A 19169-nucleotide genomic window follows, 5' to 3' on the forward strand; every position below is an offset into this window, starting at 1 on the left:
CGCCCAAAACTGCACACAGTACTCCAGCTGCGGCCTCACCAATGCCCTATACAGCCGCAGCAAGACCTCCCTACATTTATATTCAATCCCCCTCGCTATGAAGGCCAGCATCCCATTCGCCTTCCTGACCGCCTGCTGCACCTGCAAGCTGGGTTTTTGCGACTCATGCACAAGGACCCCGAGGTCCCTCTGCACCGTCGCCTGCTGCAGTTTTTCGCCACGTAAGTAATAATCCTTCCTACCATTATTCCTACCAAAGTGGACCACCTCGCACTTGCCAACATTAAATTCCATTTGCCATTTCCTGGCCCATTTGCCCAGCCTATCTAGATCCTTCTGTAGACTCTCCACACCCTCCGCACAATTTGCCTTTCCTCCAATCTTGGTGTCATCAGCAAATTTCGACACCCTACACTCGGTTCCCTCCTCCAGATCATCTATATAAATGGTAAATAGCTGAGGCCCCAGCACTGACCCCTGAGGCACTCCAGTAGTCACCATCCGCCAATCCGAATAGCACCCATTGACCCCCACTCTTTGCCTCCTATTTGACAACCAATCCTCTATCCATGCTAACACCCTACCCCCAACTCCATGTCCCCTGACCTTCTGCAATAACCTCCTGTGAGGTACCTTGTCGAACGCCTTCTGAAAATCCAGAAAGACCACGTCCACCGGCTCTCCTCTATCCACCGCCCTAGACACATCCTCATTGAACTCCAGTAAATTTGTCAGACACGACTTCTCTTTAACGAAACCGTGCTGCGTCTGCTCTATCAAGCAATTCCTCTCAAGATGCCTCGCTATTTCCTCCTTGATGACGGATTCTAACATTTTACCTACAACAGACGTTAAACTAACCGGCCTATAATTCCCTGCCTTTTGCCTGGCACCCTTCTTAAACAATGGCGTAACATTAGCCGCTTTCCAATCTTCTGGCACTTCCCTGGAATCCAGCGACGTCTGGAAAATAACCACCAAGGCATCCACTATCACCTCCGCCATTTCTTTCAGAACCCTCGGATACATTCCATCCGGTCCTGGCGACTTGTCCACAATCAGTCCCTCCAGTCTGTCGAGCACCTCCTCTCTAGTAACAGTAATGTCATTAAGACCCTCCAGTCCTACCACCTTTCCATCTCTAACACCCGGCAAATTATTCACGTCCTCCTCCGTGAAGACAGAAACAAAAAAGTTATTCAGGACCTCAGTCATATCCCCATCCCCTACCACTAGGTCCCCTTTCTCATCCTCTAAGGGACCAACGTTCACCCTAGCCAGCCTTTTCCTTTTTATATATTTATAAAAACTCTTGCTATCCTTTTTTATATTAAGCGCTAGCCCAGCTTCATAGTTTCTCCTACCCTTCTTTATCATCTTCTTTGTCAATCTTTGTTGACATTTAAACCTCTCCCAATCCTCTTCTCGCCCACTACTCTTAGCTACTCCAAACGCCTCCGCTTTTAATTTAACACTTTCCTTCGCCTCCTTCGTTATCCACGGCTTATTACCTCTCCTCAGACAATTACCAAGGAGAGGTTGGAGTCAGTAGCTGAGAAACAGCATTTAGAATAGGGTAGGTAGTTTAAGATTAGGGTCTTCCCAATATTTCATTGTAGGAAATATCTGGATGTTTGACAGGTATTCTGATAATTTAGCAACAGGGGAAGATTTGGGAGAGGTGATGGTGGTGAGGTAGAATGATCACAGAGTGGTATATATCATTTAAAACTGTGTTTGGGAGATTGACAGTTGTAGAACTCAGGTGCGTAATTCCATGATGGTGTCCAGCTTTAACACAGAGGGAAATTTTGACTCTGTACAATAGTGTAAAATAGGTAATTGTGATTGTGAATTGGCCACCGATATAAAAATCTCCTTGATTTTTATTTCTATTAAGAAGTACGTTGGATTGGCTGCTAATTTGCGATCATCCATTTTATATTCTTGCACAGTCAGAATTATCCGCAAATTATTTGAAGTTCTATATAGAAAAAATGCTGGAAGCGAATCCTTTCCATCATTCTGTATTCCTCCACCTGTTCTCATGTTCACAAAATGCATCCAGTTGCAACTGTCTTGCCATGATAAAACATCCTCAATGTAATATTGCTTGAATAATGCAGCTTCTCGGAATTGTGAAACCCAATAAAAAAATTGCAGTATGATTGACTTTCACCATTTCAGGAGTTGAGATAAATTTAAACACCCAGCTGAAGTATGTATTTGTTTTCAGAAAGTTTCTCTAACTTTGATACCTACAATTTCCTTATCTTGAAACAATAGCCATTATGTTTATAATTGCATAATTAGAAATGAAAGGAAACTTGCTGAATGATGCCTAGTCAGAGTCTGACAGCTGCAACTGGTTTTGCAACACAATAAGTGTCAGGTTCTTCATGAGGAATTTTCAGCACAGTGTCCAAACTTAATGGTTTCTCAGGTATTTCCCACAAAATAATTGGACAAGCTTTTCCCTTGTCTTTGACAGTAATCAACCCAAATTAACATATTTTAATATTCACTAAACTTTATGGCACCCTCTTCCCCTGATCCAGGTACCATGCTCTCGGTACATTGTCCACGTACTTCCATGAGATTGGCCCACGATTACAATTGGCAAAGTGCTTCAGTAGCTTGCTGTTGCCTTCTCAGTGTAGCTGACCAGGAAACTCACCCACTTTTGCCACCTACTGCTAGATGTATTGGAAAGACTTGCAGGCTGATAATCAATTTGTTTGGTCACATTAGGATTGCAGTGACCCTGACCATCAATTTCTGGGCGGGACTTCAACTAGAACTCCTGGCCCAGAGGTAGAGATGCGACCGTTGTGCCAAAATACTTCCCTTCCCTAGAATGCCCAAATGCAAGCACCTGAGTTTTGACTATCGGGGGTAGATAAAGAGTTCATCTTTTCTGTGGCAATGGCAAAGATTTTTGATTTGATTTATTGTCGTGACATGCATTGGTATACAGTGAGAAGTATTGTTTCCTGTGCGCAATGCAATCAAAGCATACTGTTTGTAGAGTACATAGGGGAGAAAGAAAGGAGAGGGTGCAGAATGTAGTGTTACAGTCATAGCTAGGGTGTAGAGAAATTTCAAATTTGGGTAGGATCATTCAAAAGTCTGGCAGCAGGGAAGCAGCTATCATTGAGTCAGTTGGTACATGATCTCAGACTTTTATATCTTTTTCCCGACAGAAGAAGTGGAGAAGAGTATGTCCAGGATACATAGGGTGCTTGATTATGCTGGCCGCTTTACCAAGGCAGCGGGAAGTGTAGACAGTGTCAGTGGATGGAAGGCTGGTTTGCGTGACGGATTGGGCTACGTTCACAACCCTTTTGTAGTTTCTTATGGTCTTGGTCAGAGCAAGAGTCATACCAAGCTGTGAGATCACGTTTTCCTCCTCATTTTCTTGACTTGCCTACAGCCTTTGACATGGTTGATTCCACTAGCTTCCTTTAATCTCTCTCCACTGTCATCCAGGTGGGTAGGCTTGCAGTCTTACCTATGTAATCATAGCCAGAGTATCGCTTATAATGGCTTCTTTTTCTGCTTCTGCATTTTCTCAGTTGTCCCTTCGGATCTATCCTTGATCCTCTACTATTTGTCAATGGAGTTTAGTGGTATTAGTAATCCAGAGCCAAGGTAATGCTCTGGGCACTCAGACATGAATACCACTACAGTAGATGATGAAATTTGAATTCAGTAATAATCTGGAATTAAAGATTTAGGCCAGCACAGTGGTTTGCACTGTTGGCTTACAGTGCCAGGATCCTAGATTCAGTTCTGGCTTTGGGTGATTCTGTGGAGCTTGCGTGTTCAGCCTGTGTCTGCTTGGGTTTCCCCTAAGTGCTCCAGTTTCCACCCACAGTCTAAAGCTCTGTGCATTAGGTTGATTGGTCAGACTAAGTTGTCCCTGAGTATCAGGGAGATTAGCAGGGTAAATACATAGGATTACAGGGATTGGGCCTGGCTGGGATTGCTGTCATTACAGGCTTGGTGGGTCAAATGGCTTCCTTCTGTACTGTAGGGATTCTATGTTTAAAAAAAAATCAACTGTAGTTAAAAGCCCACCTGGTTCACTCATATCCTTTTAGGGAAGGAAATCTGTCATCCTTACCTGGTCTGACCTAAATGTGACTTTACTTCCAAGGCAATTTGGATGACCCTCAGAGCATTGGTTACCACATAAACAATCCCCACATCTGTTTCATCATCACCTCCCTTGATTCCTCCACTGTTACTACACTATCAGATTGTCCATTCTGAATCAGGATAAATTTCCTACAATTTTAATATTGGGAAGACAGAAGCCAGGAACTGAAGTCCCTGCTCCAAACTCTGTTCCCAAGCTGCCCAAACCATTCCTCTCCTGGTAAAGTCTGAGACTAAATCAGTCTGTTCACAACTTGTCACATTTGACCCCGAGATGAACCTTGGACCTGATAGCTTTGGCATCACTAAACCACCTATTTCCACCTCAGCATCAACATTGCTCATCTTTGTTCTTATCTGCTGCTGGAACCCTCATTCATATCTTTCTTGCCTCTAGACTTGATTATTCCAGAGCATTCCTGAGTGGTCTCCCAGGTCCCATCCTCTGTAAACTTGTCTTCCAAAAACTCTGCTTGACCCTGAGCTTCCAGCTGCCTGTTATGTTAATCCTCCAGTCCGCTTCTGCTCAGATCTTTGTCCTGAAGCCTCCTACTTTGTTTCAATGAAGCTCAGCGTAATTCCCAAGAGCAGCACTCATGTTTCAGCTTGGAACTTTAGAACTGCCAGGACTTGACATTAAATTCACCAATTTCAGATCATAACACTGGCCTTCATTTTTTTTGGATAGCAGCTGATGATATTGATTCTGCTTTTGCATGTAGATGTGTTGGCACATCTTTTGTTTCTTTCCTTGTTCTATTTTACCCTGCACCACTATCACTTTTGTCATTTAATCACTCTTATTTTACCCTATTATCTTTTGTACTTTCAACCCTTCCTCTTTAATGTTACACAGCTAAATTTTTTTCCAATCCTAATGAAAGTATAACCCTCAGCGTGGGGTGAAACTTAATCGAAGTGATGAGTGTCCTCACTGCTGCTGAGAAGCCTGTGCCACTTCCTTTGGGGCAGGCCCACTGGTTTAACAGACATAGAATCCCTACAGTGCAGAAAGAGACAATCTGGCCCATCAAGTCTGCTTCAAAAGAGTATCCCACCCAAGCCCTCTTTTCTGTCCTATCCTGGTAACCCTATGCATTTACCATGGTTAAACCCCCAGCTTAGGATACTAAGGGGCAATTTAGCGCCTAACCTGCACATCTTTGGTCTATGGGAGGAAATCAGAGCACCTGGAGGAAACCCACTCCGATACGGTGAGAATGTGAAAATTCCACACAGACGCACCCAAGGCTGGAATTGAACCTGGGTCTGTGCCATTGTGAGGCAGTAATACTAACCACTGTGCCACCATGCTACCCTGAAAGACCTAAATGGCCAGTGACAGGCCTTTCCTGGGATCAAATACTCTAGGGCTTGGAAATTCTGTTCAGGCCCCTGCACTCTCATCCCCCAACCCTGCACCCTTCCTCATTGCGGTCAGCTTCACCTGGGGAACGATGGTAGTTGCTAGCAGTGCACCCACCAGAGGTCTACATTCAAAGAAGGCCCTAAACCTTAGATTAGTGAGGGCGAGACCAGTGTTGTAGGGAGCAAACTACAGGTTGCCGGGGAGGAGGGAAATGTGTGGCAGGAGTTTTAGTAGAAAGGCAGAGCCCCTTGCCTTACTGGTACAAGGTCCCTCTGGACACGAGAACCTGACAGCGAGGGATCTCCAGGGAGTCCACAGTTGCTTTTGGGCTTCCCACATGGAGACTACCCTGCCAGTTGTTGAACAGAGATGAGGCCCTTAAGTTATCACTGGTTGCCTACTTGAGGGCCTCCACTGAGTTTGGGGCATGGACTTAATCAGGGATGAGGCTGGAAAATGGAGCAGTTCCCATCTGGCATCCTCCAGTGGATTATATGTCTCCCTTACCTCCAAGCTTTCCTTGGGGGAAGGCGTTAATTTTTGCCCATAAACTCTGCTGCAAGATCTGTATTCCCAGCATTTTTAAAATTTGAAATAATTATACAAAATTCAGATCAGTGCAAAGTTAATATTAATTCTAATTTCATTATAAAATATAGAACCTGTCATTGAATCGCTGCAAATTATTTCAATAAGGAATTAGCTACATAAGAACATAAGAAATAGGAGCAGGAGTAGGCCATCTAGCCCTTCGAGCCTGCCCCGCCATTCAATAAGATCATAGCTAGTTGCTTGTAAAAGAGGAATATTAAAGGATTTGTGGAGAGAGAGTTATCTCAGCAGTTCATAAGTAAAAAAACACCAATGCAGAAGTAATGGGCTAAATGGTCTGTTTCTTGACTAACATTCTTTGATTACAGGTGAGGTAAAATTACCAGTGAAGTTACCTTGGATTGCACTTGCACAATACTAATTACCATTTGTGGTGTGGAATTGGCAAAAGGCAGGTCATCTGTCCATCTTCATTTTTGAAGAAATTAGAAAAACATAACTATTTTAAAAGTGAACTAATGAACCCTTTTAAATCACGTATCATGTTTTCTCATTTTAATATATCAATTTAATAAAAAATTGTGCTTGTGGTGACTGTATGATTTCTATTCGCTCTCATTTTAATTTTTTTATTTGATTTATTGTTGTCATGAATTGGGATGTGTGAAAAATATTGTTTCTTGCGTGCTATATAGACAAAGCATACTGTTCATAGAGTACATTGGAGGGAAGGAAAGGAGAGAGTGCAGAATGTAGTGTTACAGTCGTAGCTAGTTTGTAAAGAAAAATCAGCTTAATATATGATAAGCCTATTCAAAAGTCTGATGGCGGCAGGGAAGAAGCTGTTCTTGAGTTGGTTAACATGAACTCTGACTGACTTCTGTTTGTTTTTCCCGATGGAGGACTGTGTGTCCGGGATGCGTGGGATCCTTAACTGTGCTGGCTGCTTTTCCGAGGCAGCAGGAATTATAGACAGAGTCAATGCATAGGAGGCTAGTTTGAATGATGGACTAGGCTACGTTCACAACTCTTTGTAGTTTTTCACAGTCTTGGATAGAGCAGGAGCCACACCAAGCTGTGATACAACCAGAAAGAATGCTTCTATGGTGCATTAAATGCCCGTTGTTGTTGGAAAATCGTTAAATAATGAGTGCTATTCCATATTCTGTGCCATATTCCATTTAAAAAAAAACTTGCAGTTAACATAAGCGCTAAATTGCTTTGGTTATGATTAGGCAAAGAAGACCGAGTTGGCTCCCTTTCTATTCTGTCCTCCTCAGTTGTTGCAACAAAGGCTTTTAAATTTCTTTTGCCCATAAATGCCTTTTTCAATCAAATTTTTTTTGTCAATAAGGAGCCAATCATACCAGATTTTCTTGAATTAATGAAAGAGTAAGCTTATTTGTTACTGAAGCAGAAAAAAAATAAAGATGTGAACGATATGCAAGTGTCAGAAGTAAAAAAGTTAGTCTGTTAAAAGTTGAAAGACTGTACAATTAATCCTTTGCTTGTCTTTGAGGCACAGATTGCTGAACTTTGCAGCTGTCTGAAATTAGTTGGTTTCCTGGAAAAATCTTTAATTGATTTGGTTCAGGTCTGTATTCTTTGAGGACACTTTTTTTAGCCTCTCAGAAGGAGAGATTTTTAATGCTGTCTTCCAGCAATGCTTTTTGATGACTGTGATATTTTGTACTTCTGATTCTGCTTGGCAAAACCAGGTTTTAAAACTTCGGTCTGTATATTCCCAGCAAGTAATTTGACTGCAAGACAGCTAATCATTGTTACAGACTATGTCATTACAGTTTTGATCTTTTCATCCCTGAAATTCCTGACAGATTTCAAAATAGTATCCAACAGAAGATTGGGTTATTTCAGCCTTGTGGAGATTCTGTGTTGATATGCACGATCTTCTTGGAGATCCTCTCCATTTGGAGCCTCTCCACTTGCAGGAAAGGATTTCCCGAGGCATGGTACATTGGGGAGACCATGCAGACACTGCGATAACGGATGAATGAACACCACTTGACAATCACCAGACACTTCAGCGGTCACGGGCATTAGGCCTCTGATCTTTGGGTAAGCATTCTCAAAGGTGGCCTTCCCGACACACGACAACACAGAGTCGCTGAGCAGAGACTGATAGCCAAGTTCCGCACACGAGGACGGCCTCACCCGGGACCTTGGGTTCATGTCACACTGTTTGTAATTCCCATGACTTGTCTGAAGTTGCCAAATCTCACTAACTGTCCTGACAGGAGAAAATACACATCTCTTTAACCTGTGCTTAACGCGCTCTCTACTCGCGTTGTCTGTACCTTTAAGACTTGATTACCTATAAAGACTTGCATTCCAACCATGATTTTGTAAAAGAGTTTGTGTCTTTATATAACCTGTTTGTGAACAGAACTCCCACTTATCTGATGAAGGAGCAGCGCTCCAAAAGTTAGTGGCTTTTGCTACTAAATAAACCTGTTGGACTTTAACCTGGCGTTGTGAGACTTCTTACTGTTATTTCTCCCTTTACAGGGGGTTCTGATGTGTATCTGTCTTTTTAGCAATTTCAATTGTCTTGATACAGCTTATTTCAGTCCAGTACATTGTGTGTCTGTGGTGAGCTGCTGAATTTGTATGTAGATCTCATTCAGTCACAACTTCCTATCATTTGAGACACTTTCCCTCATGGTAAGCTACCATGGCTCTTTACTCATTCTATCTATCGCTAAAAATACATTTTCATCAAATGAATGAGACAAAGCTGTACACTATTGTATTCCAGGACCCTGATCCAAGTTGGCTGCAGCATCATAATACCAGTTGTTAGGAACTAGAAAAAAGCTTTTTTTTTAGTTTTAAGAACATAAGAACATAACAAATAGGAGCAGGAGTAGGCCATCTAGCCCTTCGAGCCTGCCCCGCCATTCAATAAGATCATGGCTGATCTGTCGTGGCTCAGTTCCACTTTCCCGCCCTCTCCCCATAACCCTTAATCCCCTCTCTTATCAAAAACCCATTAACCCGCGTCTTAAAAATATTTAGCGAGGCAGCCTCCACCACTTCAACGGGCAGAGAATTCCAGAGATTCACCACCCTTTGAGTGAAGAAGTTCCTCCTCAACTCTGTTCTAAACCGCCCCCCCTTTATCTTGAGGCTGTGCCCCCTAGTCCTACAGTCTTTTTTGAGCGGGAAGAGTCTCTCCACCTCTATCCTATCCATCCCATTCATCATCTTATACGTCTCAATGAGATCTCCCCTCATTCTTCTAAACTCTAACGAGTACAAGCCTAATTTATTCAGCCTCTCCTCATAGCTCAACCCCCTCAACTCCGGTATCAGCCTAGTAAACCTCCTCTGCACTCCCTCCAAGGCCAAAATATCTTTGCGCAGGTGCGGCGCCCAAAACTGCACACAGTACTCCAGCTGCGGCCTCACCAATGCCCTATACAGCTGCAGCAAGACCTCCCTACTTTTATATTCAATCCCCCTCGCTATGAAGGCCAGCATCCCATTTGCCTTCCTGACCACATGCTGCACCTGCAAGCTGGGTTTTTGCGACTCATGCACAAGGACCCCGAGGTCCCTCTGCACCATCGCCTGCTGCAGTTTTTCACCACGTAAGTAATAGTCCTTCCTACCATTCTTCCTACCAAAGTGGACCACCTCACACTTGCCAACATTAAATTCCATTTGCCATTTCCTGGCCCATTCGCCCAGCCTATCTAGATCCTTCTGCAGACTCTCCACACCCTCCGCACAATTTGCCGTTCCCCCAATCTTGGTGTCATCAGCAAATTTCAACACCCTACACTCGGTTCCCTCCTCCAGATCATCTATATAAATGGTAAAAAGCTGAGGCCCCAGCACCGACCCCTGGGGCACTCCACTAGTCACCACCCGCCAATCCGAATAGCACCCATTGACCCCCACTCTCTGCCTCCTATTTGACAACCAATCCTCTATCCACGCTAACATCCTACCCCCAACTCCATGTCCCTCGACCTTCTGCAATAACCTCTTGTGAGGTACTTTGTCAAACGCCTTCTGAAAATCCAGAAAGACCACATCCACCGGCTCTCCTCTATCCACCGCCCTAGACACATCCTCATAGAACTCCAGTAAATTTGTCAGACACGACTTTCCTTTAATGAAACCGTGCTGCGTCTGCTCTATCAAGCAATTCCCTTCAAGATGCCTCGCAATTTCCTCCTTAATGACGGATTCTAACATTTTACCTACAACAGACGTTAAACTAACCGGCCTATAATTCCCCGCCTTTTGCCTGGCACCCTTCTTAAACAACGGCGTAACATTAACCGTTTTCCAATCCTCCGGCACTTCCCCGGAATCCAGCGATGTCTGGAAAATAACCACCAAGGCATCCACTATCACCTCCGCCATTTCTTTCAGAACCCTCGGATGCATTCCATCCGGTCCTGGGGGCTTGTCCACAATCAGCCCCTCCAGTCTGTCGAGCACCGCCTCTCTAGTAACAGTAATGTCATTAAGACCCTCCAGTCCTACCACCTTTCCATCACTAACACCCGGCAAATTATTCACGTCCTCCTCCGTGAAGACAGAAACAAAAAAGTTATTCAATACCTTAGCCATATCCCCATCCCCTACCACTAGGTCCCCTTTCTCATCCTCTAAAGGACCAACATTCACCCTAGCCAGCCTCTTCCTTTTTATATATTTATAAAAACTCTTGCTATCCTTTTTTATATTAAGCGCTAGCCCAGCTTCATAGTTTCTCCTATCCTTCTTTATCAACTTCTTTGTCAATCTTTGTTGACATTTAAACCTCTCCCAATCCTCTTCTCGCCCACTACTCTTAGCTACTCTAAATTCCTCCGCTTTTAATTTAACACTTTCCTTCACCTCCTTCGTTATCCACGGCTTATTACCTCTCCTCCTACAGTCCTTTTTGACCATCGGAATAAATTTCCGCTGAGCACCAAGAAAGATCTCCTTAAAGATCCTCCACTGCTCCTCAGCAGACCCTCCCTCCAACGCGCTCCCCCAGTCCACATTCGCCAATTCTTCTCTCATCCTACCGTACTCCCCTCTATTCAAACAAAGTACGCGTGTCTGGGAACCCACTTTCTCCTCCTCCATCTGCACCAGAAACTCCACCATACAATGATCACTCTCCCCAAGAGGATCCTTCACCGCAAGGTCCCTAATTCTACCCGCCTCATTACATAGCACGAGATCCAAGATAGCTCTCTCCCTCGTCGGCTCCAACACGCACTGTTCCAGGAAACTATCCCGGCAGCATTCCAAGAACTCCTCCTCGAGCCCACCGCGTCCAACATGGGTCGACCAATCAATATGCAGATTGAAATCCCCCATAACTACGGCCGTCCCATTCCTGCACGCCGCACTTATTTGCGCGTTAACAGCCCGCCCCATCTCCAGATCATTATTCGGGGGCCTATAGATGACACCCACCAGCGTCTTCCTCCCTTTGCTGTTCCTAATCTCTACCCACAACGATTCCACGTTCTGCTCTTTGGTTCCTATATCATCCCTTGCTACCACCCTGATGCTATCCTTAATCAGCAGAGCTACGCCCCCCCCTTTTCCCTCCTGCCTATCCTTCCTAAACACTTGATAGCCCTGTACATTCAGCTCCCAGTCCCTACAGAAAGTAAAACTTAGGTTTGGCTTTGGTTTTGAGTTTTGTGACATGGAACAGGCAAGTCTTAGGCCCTCTTTGAAAATGTGCATTTTTAAAAAAGCTTTTTGACTTTTCGAGCAAAGAAGTGGGTTAGTAATTGAGGAAGTTGAAGCAAACACAAGATATAAAAAGACTGTGCTGTTGCCTAACAACAGGAGATCAGAACAAAGAATCAGAAAGACAAGGAGTGACAAGAAAGTCAGTTTTAGGTAGATATACCAAAGAGTGAAACCAGAATCATTCAAGATTCTCTCTAGCTGAAAGTGATGCCATACTGTTGAAGAGATTAGTTTAATAAACTCATATTTATTGTTCTAAAGTTTAAGTGATAGTGAATTTGAAATTAGTTTACTGGGAGATACTGATTGTAGAAAGAATTATGGTGAATGTTAACGTGTTTACTGGAAAGTAAGTCTTTGCAACTGAGCCAACGCTATCCTTGGTGTGTAAATAGAGGTATCTTTTCACTATGCTGGGATAAAAGGGATAAGCCTGACGAGCAAGGGTAGGCTGCTTGGCCTTTCAAATCTGCTCTGCCATTTATTAAGATCACAGCTGATCTCATTGTACCTTCAATTCTCCCACCTAACCCCAATAGGCAGAGGCGCAAGAAAATTAACAGTGAAAATCGTGAAGGAAAACACCAAGTTCAAAATGTTCATTTACAAAGGGAAAAAGAGTATGAGCACACAGGAGAAATGTGCATGTAGGATTCTTGAGAGCAGCTCTTGGTGCCTCATAGCCTTCGATGCCTTATTTGAGACAAATCTTATAAAGTTTTAAGTGCTTTTTAAAATTAAGGTACTTTAAAAGCATACTTCAAGAAATAGTACAAAAAAAGAAAAATGAGCTGTTCTTTTGCAGGCAACTGTATTTATTGGACAATGCTGGAAATTTGATCTGGGTTGGTGGATCACAGTTTTGCTTTTACACCACCGCAGTATAAATGACAAAGCTCTGACATTTTCTAAGCACTGTCAAAATTATTGCTTTTAGGGGAAACAACCTTTTGGATGCTTTGTTCACAGAAATGTTTTTGTTTCAAGACGATGATGTTCTTCTGATTCAGGTTGGTGTTATTCCATCCATCTGTGAGATTAGCTTGCACTACAGCAACCACCTATCTGGTTTTTGCTGCTTTTTTGAGAGTCCTGTGTCTAACTTTAAATATTGTTTATTTTTGTGAGAAGACTAAGGATGAGATCTAGTACAGGAAGTAATTCAGGTTGGCTGGAGGTTATTGATTAAAGAATGATTTCAGGTAGGCTGATTGCTACATTACCAGCCCTTTGGGGTCAGGTGGTCAGGATAGGCTATGTTATTTTTCATTAAAGTTAGGGAAGTTTGAGAAGTTGGTCTGGTGCCAGGTTAGGCAGCGTTAAGAGTTGAACAGCCCTGGCTATTTGGGTCAGAAGGAGCTGGAGGAAACCTGAACTTTGCAAAGAGGGTTGGGTATAGCAGAGAGGCTTGACAGATGACAACCTAACTAGTGGGGAGGGTTTAAAAAGAAAGAATCATTGACAATGTGTTGCTTTTTTTTTGTGGAGAAGTGGCTGACATTTAGTGTTGCGTAGATAGAATGGACCCACAAGAGAGAATCTTGAATCATTCTGGTTTCACTCTTTGTGCCCTCCCATGTAATGAGTTTGACAGGAGTGGGAGACACACATTACAGGTGGGATGATGAAAGTGGGGAATTTGCTGTGTTCCCACTTCCACATTGATTATGAGCATGGTAAGAAGGCGTTTGGATGGCCCTTTCGCCACCATAAGTAGGGAATTACTACCAGCAGTGGCAGTAGGCAACTGTTGCTTCCAGCAGTGGTAATGCCACTAAATGTCACAGGCTGATGGTTAGGTCCTCCTTGCTGGAGATGGTCATTGCCTGGCCCTTGTTTGACATGAATGTTATTTGCCATTTGTCAGCCAAGCCTGGATATTACCCAGGTTTTATCGTGTTTGTACATGAACTGCTTCAGTATCTGAGAGGTCGCAAGTGGTGCTGAACATCGTGCAATCATTTGCAGTAATGAATGGCAAAGCAATCTCACACACACCCGCCATTGGACCATCACCAGATACTTATCAGATTAGACAAATGGTGGATTAGTATCTGGTGCCAAAGGAGCATGCATTTGGCTGTTACCAAGGCAAACAAGGGAAATTCCCACCAACTACCTTAAAATAATTTCTTTGGATCACGCTAAGCAAGGTACAATAAATATGTCTTTAAAAACCTGAACCAATTTCAGTATAAAGTCACACAAATTATATCCATGGACTTGAGATGATTGCTAATATATGCACTCTTCAACGTTTTGCAATCCCAGGATATGGTATAGATCAGGGGTCTCTAAACTACGGCCCGTGAGCCATACCCGGCCCACAGCGGGCCACATCCTGATCAGACTTTGGAGACCGCTGGTATAGATCAATGTACTTCTGTTCAGTGTGTTTGAAAAAAACCTGGTTTGGTACAATATATTATGTTAACTTTTTGTGCTGAAGAATTAGTCTACTAAATGCAATCTTGTGACAGCGTTTAGATTTATTGCATCCTAGTTTTGGTCATTTTATTCCATTGTGCAGAATGTACTTCTCTAAACATTTGAGTTACGTGCCCTTTGCCAGTTTTACTTTCTGTAATACCCTCCGCTTCGGGGATAATGGACGAGAGGAATCGTGAGCATGCTGATCGTACTAATGGATGTCTAAGTTGAAGGTGCTAAAATGTTTTTGAATTGATGCTCACCAATCAAATGATCCCATTTTTTTCAGAAAATTGTTTCTAACAGGCATATTTTTCAGATATTTAAACTGCTAACTGTTTCCACAATTTAAGGCCTGTACTTTACAGGGTGCTGTATATATGTGTATGTGTTGTTTTTTTTTATATAATACTATGTTTAAGAAATCCATTAACATTATAGCATTGAAAGAAACAGACTATTTAGCCTGTGGTGATGTCTACTATCCTTGCGAACTGAACAGTTCCAATTACATTTACTTATGTTTCTCCCTTTCCTTCATTTCCTGTCAAATCTAATCTTGAACAGGTGGCATAATTTCTTCCTTTTAAATTAATAACAACTCCTGATGAATATTCTGTCCTCTGTTCTAGAATCCTTATTAAATCCTACATCTTTAGTCGCTCACTGTGACCCTACAACTTCTGGAAACAATCTGACTTGGACAGTCAGGAAATCTCCTGGCTCACCCCACTTGCTTTGGCAACAAAACTCCCCAGAAAGTGAGACTTTATTCTGGGGTGTGGGATGGAAGACATCCTGTCACACCTCCAAACCCACCAAGTGCCAAGACTGGCTGGTTAAAAGGTCCTCTGGGATTTTGTCCCAGTTGCTTTATAGAATATTAGGCACTGTAGGCCTCACTCCTCACACCACCTCATGCTCCACCCACTTCATATGTTCCTACATGCCCGCTTAATGCTAATTCATGCCAAAATTTTCCCTTGTCTTCCAGCAGAGGCAGCAGAAAGACTTCTTCACTGAAAGGCATTCTGGGAGAAATTGGCACAGTCACATCTACTAAAAAGTGGGAAGAGAAAGAACTGGTGTCAAGGAGCAGGTAAGCCCAAAATTCTGCATTAGTGTTTTCTTCCCTCCCTCCTTGACCAAAGGAAAGGGCCATGATGTGGAGATGCCAGTGTTGAACTGGGGTAAGCACAGTAAAGTCTCTCAACACCAGGTTAAAGTTCAACAGGTTTATTTGGTAGCACAAGCTTTTGGAATGTTGCTCCTTCAGGTGAGTGAAGAGTTGTTCACAAACAGGGCACACATAAACACACACTCAATTTACAAGATAATAGTTGGATACAAGTCTTTACAGATAATCAAGTCTTAAAGGTTCAGACGTGAGTGGAGAGAGGGTTAAGCACAGGTTAAAGAGATGTGTATTGTCTCCAGCCAGGACAGTTAGTGAGATTTTACAAGCCCAAGCAAGTCGTGGGGGTTACAGATAGTGTGATATAAACCTAAGATCCCGGTTCAGGCCGTCCTCATGTGCGGAACTTGGCTATCGGTTTCTGCTCACCGATTCTGCGTTTTTGTGTGTCGTGAAGGCCCCCTTGGAAAATGCTTACCTGAAGATCAGAGGCTGAATGCCCGTGACTGCTGAAGTGTTCCCCGAAAGGAAGAGAACACTCCTGCCTGGTGATTGTTGAGTGGTGTTCATTCTCACCAATGTACCATGCCTTGGAACATCCTTTCCTGCAGTGTATCAAGTAGACAATATTGGCCAATTCTCCAGAATCAATTTGCATCTCCATCAAGGACAATCATCTCAGTACTTCACTGTACCACAAGCCCACGGATAACCTCACGATGCTCCACTTTTCCAGCTTCTACCCTAAACACGTTAAAGAAGCTATCCCATATGGACAAGCCCTCCGTATACACAGGATCTGCTCAGATAAGGAGGATTGCAATAGACGCCTCCAGACGCTGAAAGATGCCCTCGTAAGAACAGGATATGGCACCAGACTCATCAATTGACAGTTCTGATGCACCACAGCGAAAAGCCACACTGACCTTTTCAGAAGACATACACGGCAGACAGAGTACCCTTCGTCATCCAGTACTTCCCCAGAGCGGAGAAACTAAGACATCTTTTCCGGAACCTTCAATATGTCATTGATGAAGATGAGCATCTCGCCAAGGCCATCCTCACACCCCCACTTCTTGCCTTCAAACAACCGCACAACCTTAAACAGACCATTGTCTGCAGCAAACTACCCAGCCATCAAGAGAACATTGACCACCACACCACACAATCCTGCCACAGCAACCTCTGCAAGACATGCGGGATCATCAACATGGATGCCATCATCCCATGTGAGAACACTGTCCACCAGGTACATGGTATATACTCTTGTGACTCGGCCAATGTTGTCTACCTGATATGCTGCAGGAAAGGATGTCCTGAGGCATGGTACATTGGCGAGTCCGTGCAGACGCTACGACAACAGATGAATGAACACAGCTAGACAGTCACCAGGCAAGAGTGTTCTCTTCCTATCGGGGAACACTTCAGCAGTCACGGGCATTCAGCCTCTGATCTTTGGGTAAGTGTTCTCCAAGGCAGCCCTATGAGGCCGTAGCTGGAGTACTGTGTGCAGTTTTGGGCGCCGCACCTGCGCAAGGATATTTTGGCCCTGGAGGGAGTGCAGAGGAGGTTTACTACGCTGATACCGGAGTTGAGGGGGTTGAGCTATGAGGAGAGGCTGAATAAACTAGGCTTGTACTCGCTAGAGTTTAGAAGAATGAGGGGAGATCTCATTGAGACGTATAAGATGATGAATGGGATGGATAGGATAGACGTGGAGAGACTCTTCCCGCTCAAAAAAGACAGTAGGACTAGGGGGCACAGCCTCAAGATAAAGGGGAGGCGGTTTAGAACGGAGTTGAGGAGGAACTTCTTCACTCAAAGGGTGGTGAATCTCTGGAATTCTCTGCCCGTTGAAGTGGTGGAGGCTGCCTCGCTAAATATTTTTAAGAAGCGGGTTGATGGGTTCTTGATAAGAGAGGGGATTAAGGGTTATGGGGAGAGGGCGGGAAAGTGGAACTGAGCAGCGACAGATCAGCCATGATCTTATTGAATGGCGGGGCAGGCTCGAAGGGCTAGATGGCCTACTCCTGCTCCTATTTCTTATGTTCTTATAAGGCAGCCTTCATGACACACGACAACACAGAATCGCTGCGTAAACACTGATAGCCAAATTCCGCACACATGAGGACAGCCTCAATCAGGATCTTGGGTTCATGTCACACTGTCTGTAACCCCCACAACTTGCAAAACTTCACTAACTGTCTTGGCTGGAGACAATTCACACCTCTTTAACCTGTGCTTAACCCCCTCTCTACTCACATTTATCTGTATCTGTAAAGACTTGATTACCTCGCATTCCAACCATTATTTTGTAGATGAGTTTGTGTCTTGATGTTCTGTTTGTGAACACAACTCTTCACTCACCTGAAGAAGGAGTGACACTCCGCAAGCTTGAGCTACCAAATAAACCTGTCAAAAGAAAAAGCACATACATTATAAGTTGGAAGGTAATGTGAGAGACCAATGAATGGAGCTGATTGGTGAGTAAGTCTTGGTGGGTATTTCCATATTAAATTGAAACTCAGTGTTTAGGCAAGAGTAATGAATTATTTGCTTTATAAGTTTTTTTTAAAAAATAATTTTTAAACTTAAAAGGATTTACACATGGCAGGAGAGCTTGAAGCTGTGGTTTGCTCTACTAGCTCCATGTGGGAGGCTGGCACATTTTTGGGATAGAAGGAAATTTGGCCAGTTGGATAAGTAACTGGCGGTATCACAGAGGGTGGTGGTGGAAGGAAAATTTTCAGGAGGCCAGTTACCAGCGGTGTACCACAGGGGTCAGTGCTGGGTCCTCTGCTATTTGTGATTTTTATCAATGATTTGGAAGAGGGGACTGAAGAGTGGGTTAGTAAATGTGCTGATGACAGCAAGATTGGTGGAGTAGTGGATGAGGTGGAGGGCTCTTGCAGGCTACAAAGAGGTATTGATAGGATGCAGAGCTGGGCAGAAAAGTGGCAGATAGAGTTTAACCCTGATAAGTGTGAGGTGATTCATTTTGGTAGGACAAACTTGAATGCAGATTACAGGATCAACAGCAGGGTTCTGAGGAATGTGGAGGAACAGAGAGATTTGGGTTCATATCCACGGATCTCTGAAGGTTGCCGCTCAAGTGGATAGAGCCGTGGAGAAGGCTTATAGCGTGTTAGCGTTTATTAACAGGGAATTTGAACGTAACATAAGAACATAAGAAATAGGAGCAGGAGTAGGCCATCTAGCCCCTCGAGCCTGCCCCGCCATTCAATAAGATCATGGCTGATCTGAAGTGAGTTTAAGAGCCATGGGGTTATGCTGCAACAATACCAGACGTTGGTGAGACCACATTTGGAATATTGTGTTCAGTTCTGGTCACCTCACTATAAGAAGGATGTGGAAGTATTGGAGAGAGTGCAGAGGAGATTTACCAGGATGCTGCCTGGTTTGGAGGGTAGGTCTTATGAGGAAAGGTTGAGGGAGCTGGGGCTTTTCTCTTTTGGAGCAGAGGAGGATGAGAGGCGACTTAATAGAGGTTTATAAAATGATGAGAGGGATTGATAGAGTGGATGTGCAGAGACTATTTCCTCAGGTGGATGTGGCTGTTACGAGGGGGCATAACTATAAGGTTCATGGTGGGAGATATAGAAGGGATGTCCGAGGTAGATTCTTCACTCAGAGTGGTTGGGGTGTGGAATAGATTGCCTGCTGTGATAGTGGAGTCAAACACTTTAGGAACTTTCAAGTGGTTATTGGATAGGCACATGGAGCACACCAGAATTATAGGGAGTGGATAGCTTGATCTTGGGATTG

General features: G+C 43.8%; 1 protein-coding gene across 6 annotated transcripts in view; it reads left to right on the forward strand.

The window, feature by feature from the left end:
* atg10 (ATG10 autophagy related 10 homolog (S. cerevisiae)) overlaps positions 1–19169 on the forward strand; it is a 246932-nt gene that overhangs the window by 19270 nt on the left and 208493 nt on the right. For 4 of the 6 annotated variants that reach the window (XM_080189195.1, XM_080189194.1, XM_080189196.1 and 1 more), the window contains one exon: positions 15243–15347. The gene's annotated coding sequence lies outside the window, so the exon portion shown is untranslated. Of the gene's footprint in view, positions 1–12775; positions 12829–15242; positions 15348–19169 lie in introns of those variants that run through there. The other 2 variants (XM_080189199.1, XM_080189198.1) reach the window with 2 other exon arrangements.

Source organism: Carcharhinus amblyrhynchos, chromosome 5 (assembly GCF_965287045.1).
Source record: "Carcharhinus amblyrhynchos chromosome 5, sCarAmb.v2.hapA, whole genome shotgun sequence".
NCBI classification, from domain to species: domain Eukaryota; kingdom Metazoa; phylum Chordata; class Chondrichthyes; order Carcharhiniformes; family Carcharhinidae; genus Carcharhinus; species Carcharhinus amblyrhynchos.